Source organism: Pinus tabuliformis, chromosome 8, assembly GCF_031772625.1.
Source record: "Pinus tabuliformis cultivar Carrire ecotype Pingquan chromosome 8, CPIR1, whole genome shotgun sequence".
In the NCBI taxonomy this organism is placed as follows: domain Eukaryota; kingdom Viridiplantae; phylum Streptophyta; class Pinopsida; order Pinales; family Pinaceae; genus Pinus; species Pinus tabuliformis.
This window is the reverse complement of record NC_142294.1, coordinates 1,314,886,888-1,314,912,140: the sequence shown is the minus strand read 5'-3', so window position 1 is coordinate 1,314,912,140 and position 25,253 is coordinate 1,314,886,888.

The window sequence follows — 25,253 nt, the reverse complement described above, 5'->3', positions numbered from 1 at the left end:
TTCATATTCCCAAAATGTATATGTTCATGTATCATTTAGCTTGACATTCGTTGATCAGTTAAGTAAGTTGCTATTGGATTTTCTATTTGTTTTGGCATGCCTTTTTTTGTCTTGATCACTTGTGTAGTTGCATAAACATTGAGAGAAGTAGGAACAAGCCCGTGACACAAGCGGTTCAGGGTCCTCAACAAAGGAAATTAGAATAGCATCAGAAAAAGGCAGGCTATCTCCTTTGTTCTTCTTTTCAATTGTAACCTAAGAAGATGTCTAGTTGATTGTCACTTTAGTTGCTAGACCCACTCATTGAGCTATAGGATCATCTCTGTCCGCAAAGAGGATTAACCTTGTCAACAAAATGGCGGCTCCACTGGGGAGCATATTCCTTTCCTTCCAATTCTTCACCTTGTCTTTTGACGATTTTGGTCAACCATCCATTCCCAAACTTCATTGCTTGTCTGTAGCCAATCTCGTTTTCTTGTAAATGCTTGAAGGTTGTTAATTTGAGATGTTCTTGAAATTTTTGTGCTCTTTCTTTGTTTTTCTTGCCCATCGTGTTTTTTTCCCTGACAGTCGCGATGATATCACAAAATTTTTTTGTTACAGTAGTGATGATTGCTTCTTTTCTCTTAATAGGAACGATGATAGAAGAAGTTAAATAAATTTAGGGTTTGTCTTTTGATTTTCAATTCTTTTTACCTTCTCCCAGTGATTTACCAGTGCATTTTTATTTGACTCTTTTCTTGTCATTTTACAATCACCTCTTAACTTGGTTTAAGTGTGTTTGAAGTTTGATTAGCCTTTTAGGGTTTCTAGGTCTTCTAGGTCATCCTTCATCCGCTCGTTGGTCTTCTCATCAGAGATCAATTACTTGTGTTAAAGAGTCTTTTGTGTGTTTGGGCGTCCTTTGCAAATCACTTTTGGTTCTTGTGTCTTAAGTTGTTTTCATTAGTGTTGGATTGAGTAGATACTGTGAAAGTCGCTTAAGTTCCATTTGACAAACAATAGATTACAAATTGATTGTCTCATTTGAATCGAAAGGAAGTGTTTGCTTTGAGTTTGTGTTTCGAAAAGCGAAAGTGAAAGTGTTTATCTTTTAAATAGTTTTCGAAGAATTTTTTGTTGCATTCAAATCATTAATGTGAAAGAGATTTTCATGTTTGTTGGCTTGCTTGCATTCTCTTTTACTTTTTTGCACTAGATTACATTGATTGCACTAAAGTGAAAAGGAAAAAATCATCATTATATCTTAAGGTAGTTCGCTTTAAGGTTTTTGTTTTTGTTATGAAACCAGCTCAAGAAAAGATAGAAAAGATAGATCAACGCCTTAGAATTCAGCCTCTTCGAGGGGGCAACCTCCTTTACATTACATAAATGAACAATTCTTGGATGATACAAATGACAAAACCTCCTTTCTATATATAGGAGTCTAAGGAGTCACAATATAATCCAGCCGACCTAACAATAATAATATAAAGCCACAAAAATAACAATAGAGGGATTCTATGGGGCACAGAAATAACAATATGGGGGTAATAGGGGCACAACAATATAAATAAGGGGTATAACTACAATAGTAATGGGGTAATCACTAGTATTATAGGGACCCAACATGCCCCTCTCCTTCAAAAAAGTGTTGTCCTCAACGCTTGAGTAGTTCTGGATACTTCTGCATAAAATTCTCATCCTCCCATGTGGAATCTTCAGCGGATAAGTTCTTCCACTTGATAAGATACTCTGAAATTGATCGATTTCGTAGCTGTCGAGTTCTTGTTTCTGTGACTGCTTCCGGTTCCAATATAATTTTTCCTTCCTCGTCAAGTTCTGGCAATATTGTTTGAACTGGGAGCTTGTCGCCTATAACCTTCTTTAAACATGAAACATGGAAAACTGGGTGCAATCGAGAAGCTGCAGGAAGCTCCAATTTGTATGCCATAGTACCAATCTTTTGCAACACCTTGTACGGACCATAATACTTTGGTGATAATTTATTATCCTTCTTAGCTTGCTTTAGGGACATTTGCTTATATGGTTGTAGCCGTAGGAATACCCAATCACCTACATCAAAACTTCTTTCACTGCGATGTTGATCTGCCTGTTGTTTCATTCTATTTTGTGCCAACACGAGGTTATCCTTTAAGAGTTGGAGGACTTGTTGTTGATGTTCGATGTGATGTTCCACTGCCTGAACCTTAGAATTTTCTCTTAAATATGATGTGATGGATGGTGGTTGATACCCATAAAGTGCCATAAATGGGGTCATTTTTGTTGCTGTATGGAAGGAAGTGTTATACCACCATTCAGCCAGAGGCAACCATTTGACCCATTGTGTCTGTTTATCAGATACAAAGCAACGAAGATATCCTTCCAAACATTTGTTTACTATCTCAGTTTGCCCATCAGATTGAGGATGATAAGATGAGCTATGAGCTAACTGAGTACCAAGACAAGAAAATAATTTTGTCCAAAAATTTCCAGTGAAAATGGGATCTCTGTCACTTACAATAATCTTTGGGTTTCCATGTAGCTTTTGAATTGTTTCCATAAATGCAGTAGAAACTGTACTGGCTTTAAATGGATGTGATAATGCACAAAAGTGTGCATACTTGGTAAGTCTGTCAACTACCACCATGATGACACTCTTTCCCTCAGACTTGGGTAAACCTGTGATAAAATCCATTGAAACCTCCTCCCAACGTTGGCTTGGAATGGATAAAGGTTGTAATAGACCCGGTGTCTTAATTGTTTCAACTTTATTTTGTTGGCAAACCAAACATTCCGCCACAAACTTTTGAATATCTGATTTAAGGCCATCCCAAAAAAATTCCTTCTTAACCCTGTGGTAAGTTTTTAAAAATCCTGAGTGCCCTCCTAAGGGAGAAGTGTGCAATTCCATAAGAATCTTTTGTTTTAGCTGGGAATTCTTACAGAGGTATAAGCGATCTTTGTACCATAACGAATCATTTTTCCAGCTAAATGTATCAGACGTACTGGAATCTTGTTGTAGCTTTCGAATAAGTGCCCACACTTCTTCATCATTCTTCCATTCCTCCCTTGCTTCGTTTATCCAATCTGGTTGGATAATAGAAATGGCGCACAACAATGCTTCCACATCCTCATCCTTTCTTGAGAGTGCATCTGCCACCACATTTTGCTTCCCTTTTTTGTAGATGATTTCAAAGTCATAACCCAACATCTTTGTGACCCACTTTTGTTGCTCTTCAGAGGATAATCTTTGTTCTAAAAAGTATTTAAGGCTATCATGATCCGTTTTTACCTTGAAGTGTCTTCCCATTAGGTAGGGTCGCCATTTCTTAAGTGCATGGAGTATTGCCAACATTTCCTTCTCATAAATAGCTTTGCTTAAAAACTTTCCCTTGATTGGACGACTTTCAAAAGCAATGGGTCTTTCATCTTGCATTAGAACAGCACCAATTCCATTTCCTGAAGCATCACATTCCACAATAAAGGTTTTTGTGAAGTCCGGTGTAGCTAAGACCGGTGCTTGGCACATTGCCTCTTTAAGATGTTCAAAGGCCTTTGTTGCTTCCGGAGTCCATGAAAATGCATCTTTCTTCAATAATGTTGTTAGAGGTGCTGCTATTCTCCCATAATTCTTAACAAACTTGCGATAATACCCTGTCAACCCAAGAAATCCTCGCAGATGCTTTATGGATGTGGGGATTTTCCATTCCTTAATGGCTTTAATTTTGCTAGGGTCTACCTTAACTCCTTCATGAGATACAATATGACCCAAATATTCCACCTCCTGGACTCCAAAGAAACATTTGGATCTTTTTGCATATAATTGTTTCTCCTCCAATAGTTGTAGCACCTTGTCAACATGTTCAACATGATCCTTCCAAGACTTGCTGTAGATTAGTATATCATCAAAAAATACTAACACAAATTTTCTAAGGAATGGTTTGAAAATTGAATTCATCAAACCTTGAAATGTTGAAGGTGCATTGGTAAGGCCAAAAGGCATGACCAAAAATTCATAATGACCCTCATGAGTTCTAAATGTTGTTTTCGGAATGTCTTCAATCTTCATTCTGATTTGATGATATCCCGAACGAAGATCCAACTTGGTGAAGTAAATTGATCCATGCAATTCATCCAGTAATTCATCAATGACAGGAATGGGGAACTTATCTTTAATAGTGAGCTTGTTGAGCTCCCTATAATCCGGACACATGCGCCATGATCCATCCTTCTTGTGCACCAATACTACTGGAGCAGAGAAAGAACTTTGACTTGGTTGAATTATACCAGCCTCTAGCATTTCTGCAACCATACGTTCAATTTCACTTTTTTGGACATAGGGATATCTGTACGGCCTGATGTTTGGAGGAACACTTCCTGGAATCAGATGAATAGCATGATCATGATCACGCATAGGTGGGAGACCTTTGGGAGTCTCAAATACCTTGGAATGATTGTCCAGGACTTTTTGGAGATCTGGAGAAATAGATGATTCCAATGTGGAAACATCTAGCGAACATAATTGTGCAATTACACCTCTTTGCTCCTTTTTTAGAAGCTTTGTCATACCATTAGAGCTGATTATCTTTCCTGGTTTCCCTGCAATACCCCTTAATTCAACTTCCTTTCCTTCGTGATGAAAAGTTCTTGAAAATTAAAAGCTATTGTACCCAAGGATTGTAGCCATTGGACTCCTAGTACAACATCAGCACCTCCCATTGGAATGGAAAGCATTGGGCTAGTCAATACATATTCTCCCATGGATAGCTTGATATTATGGCACTTTCCAGAGCAATTTATTGTTCCTCCATTTGCAATCATCACTTGACACTCTGGTGCTGGATATAGGAAGCAATTCAATTCTTTTGCTACCTTACAATGAATAAAATTGTGGGTGCTTCCTGAATCAATCAACACTATTACCTTTTTCTTCTTGATTTGTCCTTCTATCTTGATGGTTTGAGGAGTGGTAATTCCCGCCAATGCATTACAAGATATGGTCGGATTTATTTGTTCTTCATCTAGGCTTTGTTCCTGGAGTATATCCTCTTCTTTTGACCTTTCTTGCTCCTTTTCTTCTTCCTCTTCACAATCTATGTAGAATAATTTCTTCTCAGCACACTTATGACCTTTAGTGTATTTGCTATCACAACTGTAACAAAGCCCTTTTGCTCTTTTTTCTTCCAATTGTTGTGGTGTCAACCTTATAGGTTGTGGAAGACTAGGGGCAACAACACTTCCATCTTTATAGTTGTGAGTGGTATGCTTCCTGGTTGCCATAATTTTGCTTTCCATTTTTCTTGCTAACCTGAATGCCTTCTCTAATGAATCAGGTTCCCAAAGGCGAACATCATGTTGGATATTATCCTTTAAAGACCCTATGAACACATCAATCCTATGCTCCTCTGGAATATCTTTTACCCTTATGTTCAATTTTTGGAACTCCTCAATGTGCTCCATTATTGAACCCTTTTGTTTGAGACTTATCAATTGGCTAAAAAAAGTGTTGCTTTTTGTATCCTCATAATGTGCTATCAATTCTTCCGTAAAAATTGCCCAAGTGATAAATTGTTTACGAGAGCAAAGCCATTGATACCATACAAACTGATTTGGTTCCAAATATAAAGTTGCCATACGTACCTTTTGTGTGTTTTGCACATTATTGAGATCGAAGAATTGCTCCATCTGTAATATCCATGTGGTAGGATCCTTGCCATCAAACTTCCTCATATCGATTTTTGGAATATGGTGAGTCTTCGATCCAACATTAGCGTCTATGGAATCATGATTAACATTTCTTTTGTTCTCATCATGAGTTTCCTTTAGTACCCTTTCGCCCTTAGTGCCCATTTCTTGTAGCAACTTATTCATATTTATCTTCAATTCATCCATGTCTGTCTTCAAATTTGTCTTCAAATTGCCATGTCTCTCTTCAGTTCTATCTTCGAATCATCCATCTTAGCTTCCATGCCCTTTATCTTAGCTTCTGTTAGCTTTTGTGAGCGCGACATTTGTTGCACTTGTTCTTGTAATTTTGATATATCATGTAGCATTTCTTCCTCTTCTTCATGAGTCATGCTAGAGCTTTCAGGTTCCTTACTAGGTGTTTGGATTTTCTTTTGGGGCATCAGTTACCGATAATAATGCTTTACTATGCCCTTTGAATTCCTTCAAACCAAGCTTACACAAAAATTAAAAAAAAACTACACACCTTTTTTCACTTTGTAGAAGCCTGATATTGAATCTGATGTATCTCTGTAATTTCGGATCATCCAGTTCTGAAATTGTGATCTGTAGTAGCCTTCTGTGTCCTCTTTCCAATGCCACAAGTCTGACCCAAATTGGATTCTCCAAAGAAGAGTTATGTGAAACCTCCCACAGTGACTTGATTTTAGACTAGTTCAGTAGAGCAAACTTGTACGATGTGCCACAAGTCACTGTTTCGACCTATGGATCTGAAAAAAACATATAAGAAACTACAGTCCGTCCTCTTTCTGTACCTTCTTACGAAATTTCAATCCAATCTTCAGAGAGAAAGTTATGACGATTTTCCCCAGGTCACCTATTTAGAATGTAATTCAGGAGTCTACAAAATGACCAACTTCCTCAGATCATATCTCCGCAAATATAGCGCGAAAAGATCTGAAATTCGGAACCAAGATTCAGCACGATGTCTTCTCAAATGGGTTTTTTTTGCGACTTCTGAAACGTCACAGAAAAAAAGTTATAGCGAAAATTCCACGATGACCTGTTTGGAGCAGCGAAACCCTAGAATCCAAAGCTCTGATACCAAATGTTATGAAACCAGCTCAAGAAAAGATAGAAAAGATAGATCAACGCCTTAGAATTCAGCCTCTTCGAGGGGGAAACCTCCTTTACATTACATAAATGAACAATTCTTGGATGATACAAATGACAAAACCTCCTTTCTATATATAGGAGTCTAAGGAGTCACAATATAATCCAGCCGACCTAACAATAATAATATAAAGCCACAAAAATAACAAAAGAGGGATTCTATGGGGCACAGAAATAACAAAATGGGGGTAATAGGGGCACAAAAATATAAATAAGGGGTATAACTACAATAGTAATGGGGTAATCACTAATATTATAGGGACCCAACAGTTTTGGCATTGCATTTTCTTATAATATAAAAGATTAGATTTCATGTTTTGAATTTAGCATTTGAAAATTGTCATTGACGCACTTTTGCATTGGTTTTATGCATGATTTGGGTGATTTTCTTCCCTACATAGATAGCTTTCATTGAATGAAAGGATTTCATTTCGTCATCTAGTTTCATTTTAGGAACAGGTAACATCATTAAGGCCTTGAACTCAAAACATAATTCCAAGATCAACTTGAAAATCTATCAATTAATCTAAGGAGCATTTGAAACATTAATGTTCATACTTAGTGGTCTAGGCTAGAGACCTGTTCCAATGTCTATAAAACATAGCAGCTGTCGTTCGTTTTTGCATTAGACAACACTAGCACGATCTTGGACTTGTGCTCCCCGTACCACCGAGTATATAAAGGGAGACCTCCATAGGTTGCAATCATTTATCCATAGGAAGTCGAGTCTGCTGCCCTATAAACATGATGCACTGAACACAACATTCAGGGAGATTCCCTACACGTACATCAAGTCGTTGGTAAATTTATTTGTTGAGGTGTATATTGTAGTTCATGGTTACTTGGTACTCCTTTTGCCTAGAGTTACCTTAGTGGTCATTTCGATCTTTTCTAACTCTTTAAATTTGAAAATATCATCGAGCACTTGTCCTTTCAAGCTCGCTAAACCATTCAAAGCGACTAGAGTCACCTTTTTGTCCTTTTCTTGAATCTTAAAAGATGAAAAGGAAAATTTTTTTCTAAAAATAACTTCCCACGATAAACATGTTGAACCCAAGCAGTTGCTTCTTGGACCGATATTGTGTAATTCCTTGTTAATTTCAAGATTGTTAATAAATCCCTTAACGAATCTCCTTTCCTTTTCTGCTCTTGAGAGGAAGTCATCGTGGCTGAACCATTGAGTTCATCTCATAGTTCCCCTTCATTGTCTGATACTGAAGGGTCCTCCCAAGGAGTTCATCCAGAGCTTCCTCAATCACTTGAAGATCAAGGTTTTGAACTTGGGATTATTCCAAGTATCTAACCCCTATCTTCTCATCCACCTCCATAGGATTCCTGGTCCCCTCAAGAATCTGATCCCGAGACCCCAGACAATATTGTTCAGACCCCTGAGAGTCCACAGAGGCTTGTTATTTATCCGTCGAATCCGTTATTTGATTCTGTTGTGATATCTCCTCAGCGTCCTTACAATCCTTACAATCAACTTGGTATTCCTCGTCACCAATTATTTCCATGTATGGAGTCAGAAGGTGAAATCCCAACCTCTTTTCTGGTCATTCGAAAGTTTCCACTACCCATACTCCTAATATCGATGATGAACAAGGGTATAAATTTCCTCCGGAAGGCTTTCCTTTTACAGGAAGAGACCCATCTCTCACCCTTCCTAAAACTAGGGTCCCATGTTGCCACTTGGTTATACAACCTTAGCTCAGCTAGTTTCGGGTACTCCTAGCGCTTCGTCATTGTATCAAAATCCCATTTGGTCTTCAAATTCTATGCCTACATCTGGTCCGTTCATTCCAAACGTGACCTCTCGAACTTCTGTACAAACTGTTGTCACATCAGTTCCTGTTCAACCTATGATTCCATCGCAGCATGTCTCGTCATTTCAACTGACATTTCTGTTGCAACTGATTGTTTTAGGTCAAGTTTCACTTAGTTATTATACCCCTCTGTCAGGTGGACAGAATATGCCACCACCTAAAGGGCAAGATCCAAATACTCCTCTTGTGTCAGGTGAAATGAATGTGTGGATTACAAACTCACATGGTTTGAATTAATCAACCTTATTATGGTGGTATTCCTAACCCTGTTAGTCCATCTAGGTCAGGTAACATCCAATATCAACAACCTTATATGGCTTAGATTCCACTCCAACAAGCTTATGTCCCATATGGTTCGCAAGCCTTGGTTAATCTGTCTTACATTCCTCAAGCGAGAGCTTATGTCCAGCCTAGTCAATCCTCTATTCCTAGTGGATATGGTCAAATTCAATTTAGAAATTAGCAATACCCACATGGTATATCCCAAGGAATTGTCCAACAACCTTTGCAGCAACAAGGACAACCTTTGCAGAAGCAAGGGAAAACATTGCAACAACAAGGGAAACTGTTACAATAGCAGGGGCAACCTTTGTCGCAGTCTCAACAACCTTTGCAACAACAAACTAAGTTTGTTAAGTAGTCTACTTAACCTTTGTACTCGCAAGGCCAAACTTTGCAACAACAAGGTTGACCTTTACAGTAGCAAAGTCAGGATTTGCAGCAACAAGGTCAACATATGCAACAACAAGCTTTATATGTGTATCAACAAGGTCAGCGCTTGCAAGCCCAGGTTCAACCCCTGCAACAACAGGGTCAATCTCTTCAGGTTCAAGGTCAACAAGTGCAACAACCTTACAACCCATATGCCACATACAATGCTTATCAACGGCCTATGGTAAGTCAATATCAAACCTACCCTAGACAAAATCCACCTTATGGTCAGGGTAACCCTCAGTGGGGGAAAAATCAAATCCCATATGGAAAAAGTCTTCCACTGTGGGGAAAAAATCCTTACCAGCAAGGTTGGAACCCGTAGTCTGGGTCTCCTCAAAGACCTTATATTTCGTTCAACGCACAATTGACTTTCTTTGCTATGTTGGAGCTGCCCAATGTCTCACAACTCACAAATGATCCTAGTTTTCATTCGGCTTACTGGCCTCTGGTTCCAACTAAAATTCCAAGCAATTGCCCCAAATTCGAAGGAAAGTATAAACAGGACCTGCAAGCCCATGTGATGACATGTCACTTATGGTGCTCTTCAAATTCATATGTTGATGATTCTATCCGTCTTCACCTCTTTCAGAGAACCTTAATAGGTGCTGCTACAAAATGTTATATCGAGTTGCCTCGAGCTGCCTATGCTGACTTTAGCTCTATAGCTATGGCCTTCCTCACCCACTTCCAATTGTTGGTTCAGTATGAAACTGAAACTCATTTTCTCTCATCCCTTAATCAAGATACCACAACCCACATTTCCGATCATATCCATGAATGGATACATCGGCGTCACCTCATCAAATTCGAGATTGTTAATGAGTTGTTGACTGAATGGTTCACAAAATCATTTTTTAACAAGATTGATAAGGATATAGCTATGGGTGGATGTGTTACTTAAGAGCAAGCTATTGCTCGTGCTTAGAATCTAGACTTAGTTTATTAGCAATCTAGCATGTTGTATGAGATGTTGCCTGATGCTCCGAGACCATCTTCAGATCTGACAACACTGAAGTCTCCCGATGTACCACCTGTTGATGGTGTAATTGGTTCCATGTCTCAGACTTCCACAAAAGATTCCTCAAAGCAGAAATTTGTTTCAAACACTGGTTCCAATAATCCTTCGAAAAATTCATCAAGTCCTGGTAAAACCTCTAAGTTACATGTTGTTTACTCTACCGCATCAAATAAGGCCTCTAAAGGTAAGAAAAAGGGCAAAGGTAAAGCCAAAGTTGATGCCCCAAAATAGGATCCACCCAAATCATCTACTGATGATGCTTCTAAGAGGAAGCCGAAATATCCTTGCCTCATCTGTGAGGAAGATCATTACACCAAGGATTGTCCCTAACATTATGAAGTTAACTGCTTGTTGAAAGGAACTCCGACTATTTTAAAAGAATCTTTTCCATCTTAGTAGACGTAGTTGGTAGACCAACCACAATCCTCTGCCTCCTCTGGTTCCCAGGTTTCCATGATGCAAGGTTCATCACATATTTTGATTGCTACTTGAACAAGGACTATCAAACGACACATAAGCAGATGGTGGAGAAAGAAGTCACCGATATACGTTCTACCTCTACTCCATCTAGTTTTGGTCTACTCCATATTGAGCGCCCTAAAAGTGAGTCCATAATCCGACCACCTCCCAAGGGTGTACTTCGGAAATCATCTTATAATCTGAATGCTAGAGTTGCACAACACTACAATATTGTTGAGGATTTAGCTCAAGCACCTTCGACGATGTTTGCTTTGGAGGTTCTTCAAACCTGTCCAATGCAGCAGAAGTCATTGTTGTCTGCTATAGGTGCTATTGATCCTGTCGATTCAAGTCTGATTACCTTTGATCTTGAAAACCACGTTCCTCATCTTCCTCATCAGATTGCTTTTCTGATACAGGCTCTTATTAGAGGAAAGATGATCCATCAAATTGTTATTTATGAAGGTGCTTCCAACTGCATCATGTTTGTTTCATGTTGGAAGGCCATTGGCTCTCCTTCTTTTAACCAGTCCTCGAACACCTTGGAGGCCTTTGATGGTAGAGCTCACGTCCATACAATATTCTCATGAACTTGTCGATTACATTGGAAGGAAAGACTGTTGAATTAGAAGTGGAAGTTGTAGATGCAAATCTCAACTACAACCTTCTTCTCGGGCAAAGATGGACCCATGCTATGTTTTGTGTGGTTTCTTCTTTGTTCTGGTGCTTCGTTTTCCTCATGAAAGAAAAATTGTCACTGACAACCAACTGTCTTTCTTCTCTTCTGGTTCATCAAATGGAAACATCCCTTACATGGGAAATACTGAGATTCCTTATGAGAGTGTGGGGGCAGGTCTCTTCAAAGACTCTGCTTTAATGGGTAATTTTACTCTCCCACCTCCAAATGTTACTTGAATCAATATGATCTTGGTTTCTATGGATCCTTGGATTATTCCTACCCCAGATCAAATTATTTCATTTTACGATTCTATGCCTTTGAGTCCATTGGAGCAAAATTATCAAGATATTGTCTTAGCTTCGATGGCCACTTTAGAAAGTCATATTGTTTTCAGTATGAACCTCAACACTTATGTGCCATCTCCTTGGCTTGGTTCTTGGGATTCTCTGGATCCTTTGAACAAGACATTCCCCACCGACGAGAGTATCATTGAGGTCATGTCTCTGGACGAAACTCCTTGGAACGGTCTCCATCATCATTCTTCATTTCTTCCCAGCCTCGGTGAGATGCCTTCGTGTCTTGAAGCATTTTTTCTCATTGCCCCACGCCTCCACTTCAAACACGTGTCCTAGCGCATGAAGTCCTATCAGAAGGTAATATGGGAAACATCACTGCTACTGTGCCTATTGACATTTCCATTAAACCTAGAATTGTCGAGAACATTCATATTTGGGTTTCTTGTTCTCCAGATGAGATCAGGATTTACACTCAACTTTTTAAATAATTTCGAGACATCTTCACATGGTCATACAAGGAAATGCACGGTATTGATCTAGTAATAGTGGTGCATGAAATATCGACTTATCCTGGCGCCAAGCCTATTCACCAACGACTTCTCCCTGTGCAACCTCGAAAGGCTGTTGCTATTAAAGAAGAAGTGGAGAATCTTTTAAAAGCAAGTTTTATATATCCCATCCCACTGACAGATTGGGTGTCCAACATTGTCCTTGTTGCTAAAAAGCAGGGCATGATCCATGTTTGTGTTGATTACTGCGATATCAATCGCGCATGTCCAAAAGATGATTATCTCACTCCATTTATTGATTAGATCATTGATGAGTGTGCCAGGAGTGAGATTTTCTTGTTCATGTATAGTTTTTCTAGTTACAACCAGATCAACATTTCACCCATTGATCAACATAAAATGGCCTTTATCTGTCCCTGGGGCACTTTTGCTTATAAAAATCTTCCTTTCGGTTTAAAAAATGTTGGCTCTCCCTTCCAAAGAGAAATGTCTTATGTGTTTCACGATATTCGACACTTTTTTTAGCCTTACCTTGATGAATTACCAGCTCATTCTACTAAGCGTCATGACCATACAGATCACTTAAGATCCATCTTTCTGCGATGTTGGATTATAACATCCGTCTCAATCCACAAAAGTGCATTTTTTGCGTTGAATTTGGTCGAATCTTGGGTTTTTTGGTGTCCCGCAAAGGTATTCAGATTGATCCTTTAAAATTTGAGTCCATTGTCAACTTACCCTCTCTACCTCATTGTTGCAATTGCAAAGCCTGCAAGGAAAGGCTAACTTTCTCCATCGATTCGTTCCTAATTATGATGAAATCACCAAAGGTTTTACTCGCTTACTTAAGAAGGGGATCCCTTTCATTTGGGATGAAGTTGCCCAAAAATCCTTCAACGCTTTGATAGACACATTTATCAGTACTCCTTTACTGTATCCCCCTGATTATCGATGCGATTATTTCCTGTACTTGGAAGCAACTGATACTACTATTGCTATGGTGTTAGTTTAGGACGACGACAATGGAAATGAGCACGTGGTTTATTATTTAAGCCGAAATCTTCTTGATACTGAGTCTCAATATTCCCATGTCGAGAAGCTTGCCTTGGTAGCAATCCATGTTGTCCAAAGATTTCGACACTATATCCTTTCACGGAATACCACAATGATTTCTGATTGCAACCCCATGACCTATATACTGACTCGTCAGTTACTGGGGGGGAAATACTCCAAATGGATCATTATCCTGCAAGAGTTTGATTTGGAGTTTATTGCCGCCAAATCAAAGAAATCGCTCATTTTCTGTGAGTTAAAATGTGCCCTTCTGTCTGCAAGCACTTCTACTGATTTCATGAGAAAATTCCCGATGAAACTATGTTTCTGATCAGCACCCTCGACCCATGGTATGGAGATATTATCATTTATCTTCAAACCCAAACCTTCCTATTTGAGTTGTTTCTATCCGACTGGTGCCGCATCCGACATCAGTCCCAACCCTATCGGATCCTTGGTGATACATTGTATTGGGTCGGTGTGGGCTTTGTTCTTCGCAGGTGTCCCACTCTAGAAGAGGTTGAATGGGTCTTGAATGATTTCCACTCTGGTGCCTGTGGTGGTCATATGTCAGGCTACGCCACCACTCAGAAAATTCTTTGCTCTGGTTATTTTTGGCCTTCTATCTTCAAAGATTTTATTCTAGTTGTTCAAAAATGCCATGAATGCCAGATTTTCAACTGCAACAGCATGCCCCACCCACACCCTTACACCCAGTAAATGGTCATCGAAGCTCAAAATAAATGTGTCAAAGCTCATTTTGACCAAATAGTTTCTCCCCGCACTTTTGCTAAAGGTGACTTGGTCCTTCTTTATGATCAGGCCAATGATAAATTGGGAGCAGGAAAGTTCGAACCCACGTGGCATGGGCCCTATATCGTTAAGTGTGTCTTACAAAAAGGTGCCTACGAGCTATGCGATTATGAGGGAAATGAATTGTCACAGCCTCGCAATGGGTTGTATCTGAAGAAGTATTATGCATGAAATTCGTGTAATGAATTTTGTACATTAGTGTGTTAATTCATTAGTGTGCATTTTGAGTTTTGGTGTGTTTGTTTGCTTTGCAAACATGTGTTTTTTTTGCTTATCCTATGTTCCACTCGGTTTGCAGATGTCGTCAAGTTATTACATTGGTTTTGCTAATGGTGCTTGTCATAGCACACAGAACCTGTCTTCCGCAACATGGGTACTCTGTGCCCCTGATGGTGAGCTTATTAACTTACAAGGTATATGACTTGGTCGAACAACTAACAATATTGCTGAATAGAATGCAGTCATTGAACTCTTGTCAGAAGCAGTTGCTCTTGGCATTAGGGATTTAGTTGTCAATTTGGATTCACAGCTTATTTTGTTACAATTAGACAATCATTACTCAGTGAGAAATCCATAAATATTGCGTATGTATCTACGTTTTAGATTACTGGAAAGAAAGTTTGATTTCATCACATATCAACATCTTCCACGTAATTTAGATACATTAACAGATGCATTAGAAAATTTTGTTCTTGATAGGCATTTGCATCATTTATAAAATTGATCATATTATGGACACATAAGTAGAGCATATATATATATATATATATATATATATATATATATATATATATATATATATATATATATATATATATATGCGTCTGTTAGAGTGTTTACATCAAGATATAAAAAAAATAGAGTGTTTTGGGACACTTGGCTTTCAAAGCCTACAAAATGTGTAAAATATCTAGAAAGGTTATCAGCCTGCACAATGCTCATGATAGCACAAGACCGCTCTCATCACTCGGCCTAACAACTGACACAGTCTTGCAGATACTCCCACTGTGTGTCTCTGCCAACACAGTGGAACCTAATCAATAGTGGCATACTCTGGGATTCCTCGAGTTATCGCCTCCAGGTTTCACTCCATCTTAGCTAAGGGGTCTGCCCCTTCTTCATAGTTTGCGCTCACTATCTAATGAGTAGCTCGTCGTGCTATTGGCGACATGACAGGTGGTCTCTCTAGTTCCACATCTGCACATTTATTACAAGTTGAGTCTCTGTTTACACTTTTACAAAAAATCATAAAACTTGAAAAAATCCAAAAAACAAGTTTTTACCTGCATCGGTCCACTGTTCTCTTGGTGGCAGAGGTAGATTTGGATCCCACCTAAAATCCATGCCAACATAAGCATAATCGTCTACCATTAGTAGTTGGCATTCTAGCCAAGCGAAAAATTATGGTGGGTAATGCATATGCTGACCCGTTCCTCCTCGAGGGATGAGTTGACTCCATCTCACTAGTCTTGGATCTCGGGGGGCAGGATTTGGTACCTTTGCCCACTGATACCAGAATAAGGGCAACCGCTCTAAAAAGAAGGTCACCAGTATCGAACCGAACCCAAATTTCTTCAGCTTTCCATGCTTCTCCTTAGTTAATTTTCTTTCCATATTCACTAGAAGGCCTCCACACCAGTTAAATATGGTGGGCTCAAACACCCAATAGCATACTGGAACTGGGATTTCGAAGCCTCATGCAAGGTTTTCATGCCAGATACATGCTCCATAGTGAACAAGATCATTCTCAAGAGAAGGTTGTTGGTGGTTGTTTCTATCTTCACCTTCCCTCGTTGGTCATTTTGGCACCTAGGCAATGCCTCTGGACTAGAGTTCACGTACTTTCACCTCATGGGTGAGATCTAAAGATTTGGATTGCTTCTCCTCTTTTGGACAATCCTGTGATGAGGTAAATATCTTCCTCCTCAAGTTCTAGTTCTTGGCCTTTTATGATGAATATCTCTCGATCTACATCCCAAAGACTGATCAAGTAGGGCAACAATTCCATCTGGGCCCTTAACCCTGTGATCCTGAAGAACTTTATCAACCCACAGTTCCTTAAAGCATTGATGCATTCAAGATCCTAAGCTGCTTGGTGGTCTTCGGCCTCATGGCCTCTTTCTTTCCATTCCAAAACTGTGATCTCATGTAAAACATCATTAAACACCAATTAATGTTTTTTCATGGATTAAAATCAAAGTTTTTTGCTTGAAAAGAATGGTTTTTCTTCCAAAGACTCTATCTCGGCGCCATCGCACCTGTTTTTACAAACAGAGAAATATCATCACATGGGCCTTTTGGCTCAAGTACGATCATCGCGGGTCTAATGACCATACCTGCAATGATCGCCAATGTCCTAAAAATTGAAAATCCTCCTTTATAGCACATAAATTACCGTTAAAAACACATAAAAAGGTGATAAAATGCAAGAGCAGGGATGGGCCTCTTACCTGTTGCAGATGGTTCACAAAATGGCACTCTAGATCTCCCATAACGACCACTTGAAAATCAAGAAAATTAGGGCACAAATGCACTTTCAGAGCTTACTATGGTAAAATGGTAAAAAATAAATTTACTTTTGGTTATTTATAAGTTTTGCAAGTCATTTTTGTCAATATTTTAATAATATTTTATTATTATTTCTCGATATCAGTTATGGGTGCGTTTCTTGTGCAGTTATAGGTACCTTCAGGTGAACAATGATCATTATTGATTGATTCTTGCGAGTTTTGTTTTATCTCTTTTTCTGACTCATTAAAAAAACGAAAAAGGGACCCCCCCTTGAGTCATCTTTGAGCTCTTTTCTGACTCTCGAAAACTGAAAAGATTGTCGAGTACTTGTCATTTTGAACTTGTTAAAGTAAATGAATCGACGTCACCTCAGTATACATTTACCCCTTTTTCGGGTTGAGATTGAATACTTACAAAAAAGGTACATGTTGATCGACATGGTCAAGAGGTTCTCTTGGATATTGTTTTCTACCTTTTTGGGTTCGAGGGACAAATTACAGAAAGGGACATGATGGAGTTTTCTTTTTTGTCTCTTTTTCAAACTCTCTTAATATGAAAAAGATGCCGAGTTATTCTTACGTCGAACTTGTTAAAATTTTATGACGAAAGACTCGTCACCATGATGAGACAAAACTTCTCCTTCCTAGGGTTCGTAAAACTTACTAGGATGGATGCATTCAAACAATTAACTTACATGACAAGCATATGCTATCCCCTTCAAGCTTGTGATAAAAATAATTGGGGTAACTGCTAGAAATAGCAGGGAAAAATGAAGATGAAACATCCTTGGTATAGGCAGCATGTCGCTCTTGAACATGACACTCTTCTGCTCTCGTGGTAGGTTTGGGATATCCTCACTCAGTCACTTGTCATCCCAGGTTTGGGTGATCCACTTTTGCCTCTCATTTGAATATTCCATTTTTCATCATGACCTCTAGTCCTATGTCGAGTCAGATTTTGCCACACTCTGGAGTCGTGTCGCGAGTGTTCAATAGAAGTCCAATCTGTAGTTATTTACATATACATTGTTTGAGTCATTGTTATGGTCTTGAAAATTATTCCACTTTATTCCTTGTTTCATGTCGATGATGGGGGATTCATCATTTCCCTCCTTCGACTGGTCACTTCCTGTTGACTTCATCTCATTATCCACGAAGATGACTTAGAAACTCCCTTTCAGTACCTTAGAGCTTGCATGCCTTAATGGCAAGTCCTTCACATCCGACGACATTTCTTCATCATTGGGTTTCGATCGGGTGATTCCATGAGTGTTTGACTTCAGCTTCATTATCACATTCACATATTGTACTATTGTACCTTGAGAGACATTGCCATTATTGGTGGTTTCTCTTGTACCTGTTAATGGTCCACATCATTGGCCGATAATCAGGTGGTTTTCTAGCATGTTGGAATTCATAGTTTGATTGGGTCAGGATCGAGCATAAGACCTTGGGTCTTGTCTAATATGACTCAGGTTGCATGGATTTATATGTTGTTCATGCTTGTACACATTTTTCTACTATACGAATGGTTGTGACCATATCGTGGGACTTTATATTTATGATGATCCTTGTTATCTCGATGGTTATGCCCATACCATGGATCTTTTCATACAGTCTTCATCATCTGGATGACTACGCCCATGCCATAGATTCATGTCTTGATCTTAAATATGTATATGTATATGCATCCTTGATTTGTAGGTATCCTAATAGTGTGTGTCCTCATCCTTGGAAAAAAATCGTAAAGCATCTCATCCATCACTCCTCGTTCTGCCTTCATGCTTTAGGGGGTATCTATTACACAATATTTTTTCACACCTCCTACACTTCCCTGTGACATACCCCAAAGTGCCCGAAACATGACCATTATGTAGTGTACTAATTCATGTATACAACTGAGATCCATCCTAAGACTTTGATTGGAAAATGCCTTGAGCTTTCCCTAAAGAAATAGCTCTTAAAACCCTAAAATGAGAATTATCACTCTTAGAAGACTTAAAACAACGATGGTCACCTGTTGCACTGTACTTGACCATCGATGGCATCACTCTATTTCCTCACATACCTACGATGATCCCAAAGAGGATGAGAAGCTTTGTGATCTAGAAGCTTCCAGAGCGACGAGTTGGAGGTAGTTTGGCATAGATGAGGTCGAATCCTCCCAACTTGGCCTCTTGGTATTATCCCTATGAGCTACATCCTTGAGATGAGGGCCTAATCCTATCTTTGGAGAGGTCCTAACACCCTTTCCCAACCTATAAATTCATCCTCTCCCATTTCTAAATGGTTGGTCTATGTCTATTTTCACCCTTATGCTAAGATTGTACATAGAGGCTATTCGTTTGACTTGGAGAAGGAGTGCTTGGAGAGTTCTTGGCTTGGACTTGGATTACCACTCAAGGAGAGCCTATCAACATCAAGGCTTTGGTTGTAAGATTCCATTTACTTTCTAATAATACACAACTACTGGTTCATCTTCCCAAAATGTATATGTTCATGTATCATTTAGCTTGACATTCCTTGATCAATTAAGTAGGTTGCTATTGGATTTTCTATTTGTTTTGGCATGCCTTGTTGTGTCTTGATCACTTGTGTAGGTGCATAAACACTGAGAGAAGTAGGAACAAGCCCATGACACAAGCAGTTCAGGGTCCTCAACAAAGGAAATCAGAATAGCATCAGAACAAGGAAGGCCATCTCCTTCGTTCTTCTTTTAAATTATAACCTAGGAAGATGTCTAGTTGATTGTCACTTTAGTTGCTAGACCCACTCATTGGGCTAGAGGGATTGTCTCTGTATGAAGAGAGTATTAACCTAGTCAACAATGGTTTCTCAAATCTTTGCAACCTAAAATTTCTAAGGATGTATCGCTCTCCGATGTATCACCGAAGAACAGGTTATTTTTAGAGCCCAATAGCTAGAACTTATATATTCTCAATCTGGGGTTCTTCGGAAAATTTTCCTGATGCTCCTAGATCTAAGGTTGACCTAGCAAAGCCAAATTTAGGTCCTCATGTTAATGGGCTAGTCAGATAGATTTATCATAGCACAACTAACCTGATAAATCAATTACAACAATTGTCTTTACAAACTGCGTATTCTATGCATGCATTGCCATCAGTGCCCATGCTTTCTCAACCTTCATCTATAAATGTCATTCAAACTTCTAAGCCCAAAGGAAACCAACAATCTGATGGGAAGAAGAAAGTATGTGGTAGGAAAAAGAATCAGGATGGGAAGGGTAATGCAAATAAGCCCGACAATGATGCTGGGGCGGGGGGGGGGGGTAAAAAAGAGTCCAAGAATAAAGTAAAGTTTCCATGCAAGTTATGCAATGGTGACCATTTGACTCATATTTTCCTTAAGATTCAAGATGCTCAGCGCTTTTTGGTTCAGAAAGGGTCTTCTAGCTCCCAAGATGTGCTAACTAATCCTTTTCCCCAAGGGCAATAGTTGTTTGTTGGCACGAATCCTAGTACCGGTACCCCCGCTGGGGGCAACCAGGAAGGAGAAAATACATCAAATGTTTATATGATGAGTTCACATATTAACGTTGCTACATGGTCACGTGATTATGGTGAATCAGAATCGTCTAAGGCTAAGACTACTCCTGATGTTTGAGAGCCACTCCATAACGAGAGGCCCATAATTGAGTCTATACCTCGAATGCTGAAAGGCTCTGCAAAACGTTCGACAATTAACCCCAATGCTAAGGCAGCTCAGAACTACTCTATTGTAGAAGATCTGGCTCAGATTCCTTGTGCCATGTCAGCATTAGAGGTACTCGAGTCATGCCCAACACAAAGGAGTGCATTACTCACTGCGATCAGAGCATTTGATCCAAAAAACTCTCTTGTTCTTACATTTGACATGTCGAACATCAAGAAGAGACTCCCACATCATATGGATTTTCAAATCAAGTCCACATACCGAAAGACCAATATCTTTCGAACCTTAGTTGATGAGGGAGCTTCCACATGTGTAATGTCTATATCATGTTGGAAGGCTATTGGATCACCTCAGGTTGTTCCTTCACCTACTCTATTAACAACATTTGATGGTCATTCTCATAGACCACATGGGATTATTCCAGCCTTTCCCGTCTGTGTTGGGGGTAAGGTGGTAAATATTGAAGTAGAAATAGTTGATGCAAATTTGGATTACAATCTCCTTTTAGGTAGAAATTGGATTTACGAGATGGATGCTATTGTATCATCATTATGGACATCCTCTTTCTTCCTCATAAAGGGAGAATTGTAATGGTTGATCAGATGGATTATTCTCCAGGTGAGTACAATGCATATTTTGAATCTATTGTTCCATTAGTGAACAATCCGAAGCAACATATAGAGAATCTAGGAGTTGGAATGTACTCTCCCTTAATGGGTACCTTTGATTTTCCTGCTCATATTGCTAGAATTAATCCTATCGCATCCTCCAAGGCACCTTCTCAAAGAGAGTTCTTTAGAACTCAATATTTTTCAGATCCTTGGCCCTTATCCTCTTCTACCACCACATTAGATGAGGAGTAGGTGGGTGGAATGGATTTCCTAAGTCTGCAGCTGAAATTGCTTATTAGGCTATAATTAACACTGCAGACTCTGATCCTACTCCTTTCTCACCAGAGTAGCTAGATGGGGATGTGGTTGCGGCCTGGACTCTAGATTCAACTTCTACTATGGATTGCTTAGATACTATTTTTTCATCCAAGGAAGCAATTCTAGAAGAAATGACAGGTGTTGAGAGACCGTGGGATGATTTGCATCATCGATCATATTTCCTACCTAATTTGCAAGAACTAGAATCAAGCTTGTCCAGTCCTTCATCTACTAGTGATGTTCATGCAGTTTTAAATCCTTTGTCTCCATCACAATTTTCTGCCGAGGGTAACATGTTTGTTATTTCACAAATTGTTCCAATGAACATCTCTAGGAATCCCAACATTATCTAAAATGCCTTCATTGGAGGTGATTGTTCCCCTGAAGAAATTCAAACTTATACCGATCTCTTTAAAGAGTTTCGAGATGTGTTCACTTGGTCTTATGAGGAAATTCCTGGGATAGATCCATCTATAGTCCAGCATGAGATCAAGATATATGAAAATGCAAAACCTATTCACCAAAAGCTTCAACTGGTAAACCCTAGAAAAGCAACAACTATCAAAGATGAGGTTGAAAAGTTACTTAAGGCGGGTTTCATATACCCCGTTCCATTAACTAAGTGGGTCTCAAATCCAATCCCAGTAGAGTCGCCAATTTTGTTACGGGTAAATTCACCCTAGGGTCTTGGGTTGAGAACTCCAACAGAGAGGAGGGCTTACAACATAAAGAGGCATGCAAATAGGCAATCCTAATACTTAAACTACTGAAGTAGGAAGAAGAGGTATTACCTAGAGGTATAAAGTTTGAGGTCATTCTCGTAGGGATGAAACCCTCTTCTTCTTCAAATGCTTTAGAACTTGCAACTCATTCAAGAAAATCATAACATAGATTAATGCATTAATACCTTAAATATCAAGAACAAAGCAACACCTCTTTATTGATGTAAACTAAATAAAGTACAAGAGAACTACAACCTGAGTCGTCTGCCGGCTCCAAGCGAAACCGTCCTCCGGATCCGTACTTCCTGGGCCTCAACAATCCTCCTCCATAGGTATACACAAGGATGTCATAAAGGGATGAAGGACATCTCAAGAAGGAAACAAAGGTTTCTTATGACTTGGGAGTGCAAAAGGAACAGAGATTTCTTCAGACTTGATTAGGGATGTAATCAACTATAATATCAATATCTAATATTTTCTCCTCCTTTAGGCCTTCCCATGGAGGTCTATTTATACTTCTCCAAATTAGTTTTTCAGTTGGGAAACAGTTGGGCCACAGGCTACAATAGGTGAGTAACATGTAAAACCGTAAACTCCACCCAAATTTAAGGATTTTATATATTTTTTAATGTTTTAACACATATACACAGGTTAAGTATAGACAGACCCATGTGTACACACTTTTTATACAAGGCAAAACAACGTATGGGATTTAAAACATTGTTTTTTAGAATTTGGACCAAGTCTGTAAGGGAAGGGTTGCACCCTCTTACTTTCATGCTCAAGGCATCACAATCTTCTTCCTCCAACTTGTAGAGATTATTCACCCAAACCCCTATCCTCTTTACCTGTCTCGTGGCTATGTGACAAAGTAATGCCTTTCCCTTAGTAAAGATCACATCATAGCCCATATCCTCCAACATGGCAACAGATACCAAGTTCTTCTTAAAACCAGGAACATACATAACATCTCGCAAAGTGAGGGTAGCACCCAACTCCCTCTGATAGGTAACTATACCAAGCCCAGTAGCACTATACCTCCCATCGTCACCCGTATCGACATGCATCTGGAGATCCTTCTCCTCCAAGTTACTGAAGAGATCTTTGTTACCTGTCATGTGGAAAGAAGCTCCACTGTCCATGTACCATACACTACCCATCATCAATGACACCATACATCTGATGAGGGTAAAGTTCAGTTCGAATTGTGAGGCAAGAGCCTCACCTCTTGCCGCTCCTCCTGAGGGCTTCTTAGTGGCCTTCTTTGGCGGACACTTTGTGGAAAAATGTCTGAGCTCGTGATAATGAAATCAATTGACTTTTGACATGTCCTTCTTCTTGCATCCATGGCAAGAATCCAATTTGGAATGTGATGCCTTCCCCTTCCCTTTCTTTGCCTTACCCGCTAAGGCACAATTTTCCTCATCATCAGTCCTTGATGAGGATACATTTGTGGTATTCCTCTGAATCTCTTCCTATACAAAATTGGACAACAATCGTTCCCAACCTGGTAGCTTCTCCCTCCCATTGAAAAAGTCTTGATAACTATGCCAACTCTTGGGAAGTCCTAGAATAGCTAGGCTCACCATATTTTCCTTGGCAATAGTAATCCCAACACTTCCAAGCACATCCCGACAATGGGTGAACTTGGTCAAGTACTTTGGAATAGAGTTGCCCTTCTCCATCTTTATCTTTCTGAGTTTATCCTGCAGTGCCAATTTCCTATGGTCAATTATATTTTGAAATAGGTCCATCAATGCCTTCCACATTGAGTATGGGGTATCCTTGCCATGGAGACTCGAGACAATGTGGTCTCGAACTCCCTCCTAGATAATCCTTCTCGCTTTTGTCACACACTTTCTCCATTCAGCTGGATCTTTCACATTTGATGTTGGAGGCTTAGGAATGCCATGAGCTATGAGTTCCTTGAGGCCATTATCTTCCAACACTGCCTCCATCATCTCCTTCCAAGTTATGTAATTCGACCTAACCTCCAAGGCATACTCAAGTCACAACCCGTAGAAAGACATATTGCTGCTCTGAAGTATGAACTTGCAAATTTGATTTTCACCTGCACAACAAACTTGAATTCTCCTCTTCTATATTGTCTTCACCTCTGATACCATGTGTATTTTTACTGTATATTCAACAACTTATGTGATATGCTAAAACACAAGACAAGAATATACTCTACTCTTCTCAGCAAAAACAAAAAATGATCGATGAAAACAATAAGCAGAAAGAGGAATAATATCAATCGCACATAACACAATATTTCTATGGGGAAAGAAACTGCTAAAAACCTTGACTATCTATATTGCATTGACCAAATATATGAGAAGAAAAAACAATACCCATTCGTCCTGAACAATTCCTGCACTAGTACAATATAACTTTCTTCTTCACAAGCCAACACTTAGCCAATTATGATGCCTTCCAAGCCCCTACCTCCTTGCACAATTCCTATAGGAATTAAACCATATTTAATGGGAAATACACTCTCCATAACTTTTCAATCCAAACATAGGTCCTCAACTGATTGCATGCACCATCTGTACAACTCAGAAAATTATACAACTGATAGTACATTGTCCCTTAACTCTAATCTCAATAGGGTCTTCATCTGAATTGACATGCATGAGTTATTTGCGAGTGAATCTTTAGTTAACTGGTGTGGTGTTGGTGATGCACTGGTGCACTACTCCACTACTAGACCTCTACTAGTTCCTCCAACAATTAGAACTAGTTTAACTGACTATAACTCAATTAGACTAAGTTATCTAATTAAAACTCCAAAGAACTCAACCTGGGCCCCTAAAATTTAGGGATCACTCTACATGACTCTAGATAGACTTCCAACTCGAATTTCCTAAGCCAATTAAGTCAATTTAACTTAATTAACTATTACAAGTTGCTATGAGAATAAAATTTCGATTTAATTCACAATTTAATTCAAGGACAAATTAAATTGGAATTTCTTGTTCCTATTTTTAACAATTGTCAAGTTAGGAAAATGTATTTAAATGGAGGTTGTTATATCATCCCATTTTAAGTTGTTGGCTAAAACTTGTATCAAAGTGCATTTGTCCAATGATATGAAAGAGAACACAAATTTAGTGTTATTATGAGTAAAATCACTATTGTAAATTACTACTTAAATCACTATTTTTTCCGAGGGAAAAATTGTAATCTTCCATTAATTTGAAAAATTACATA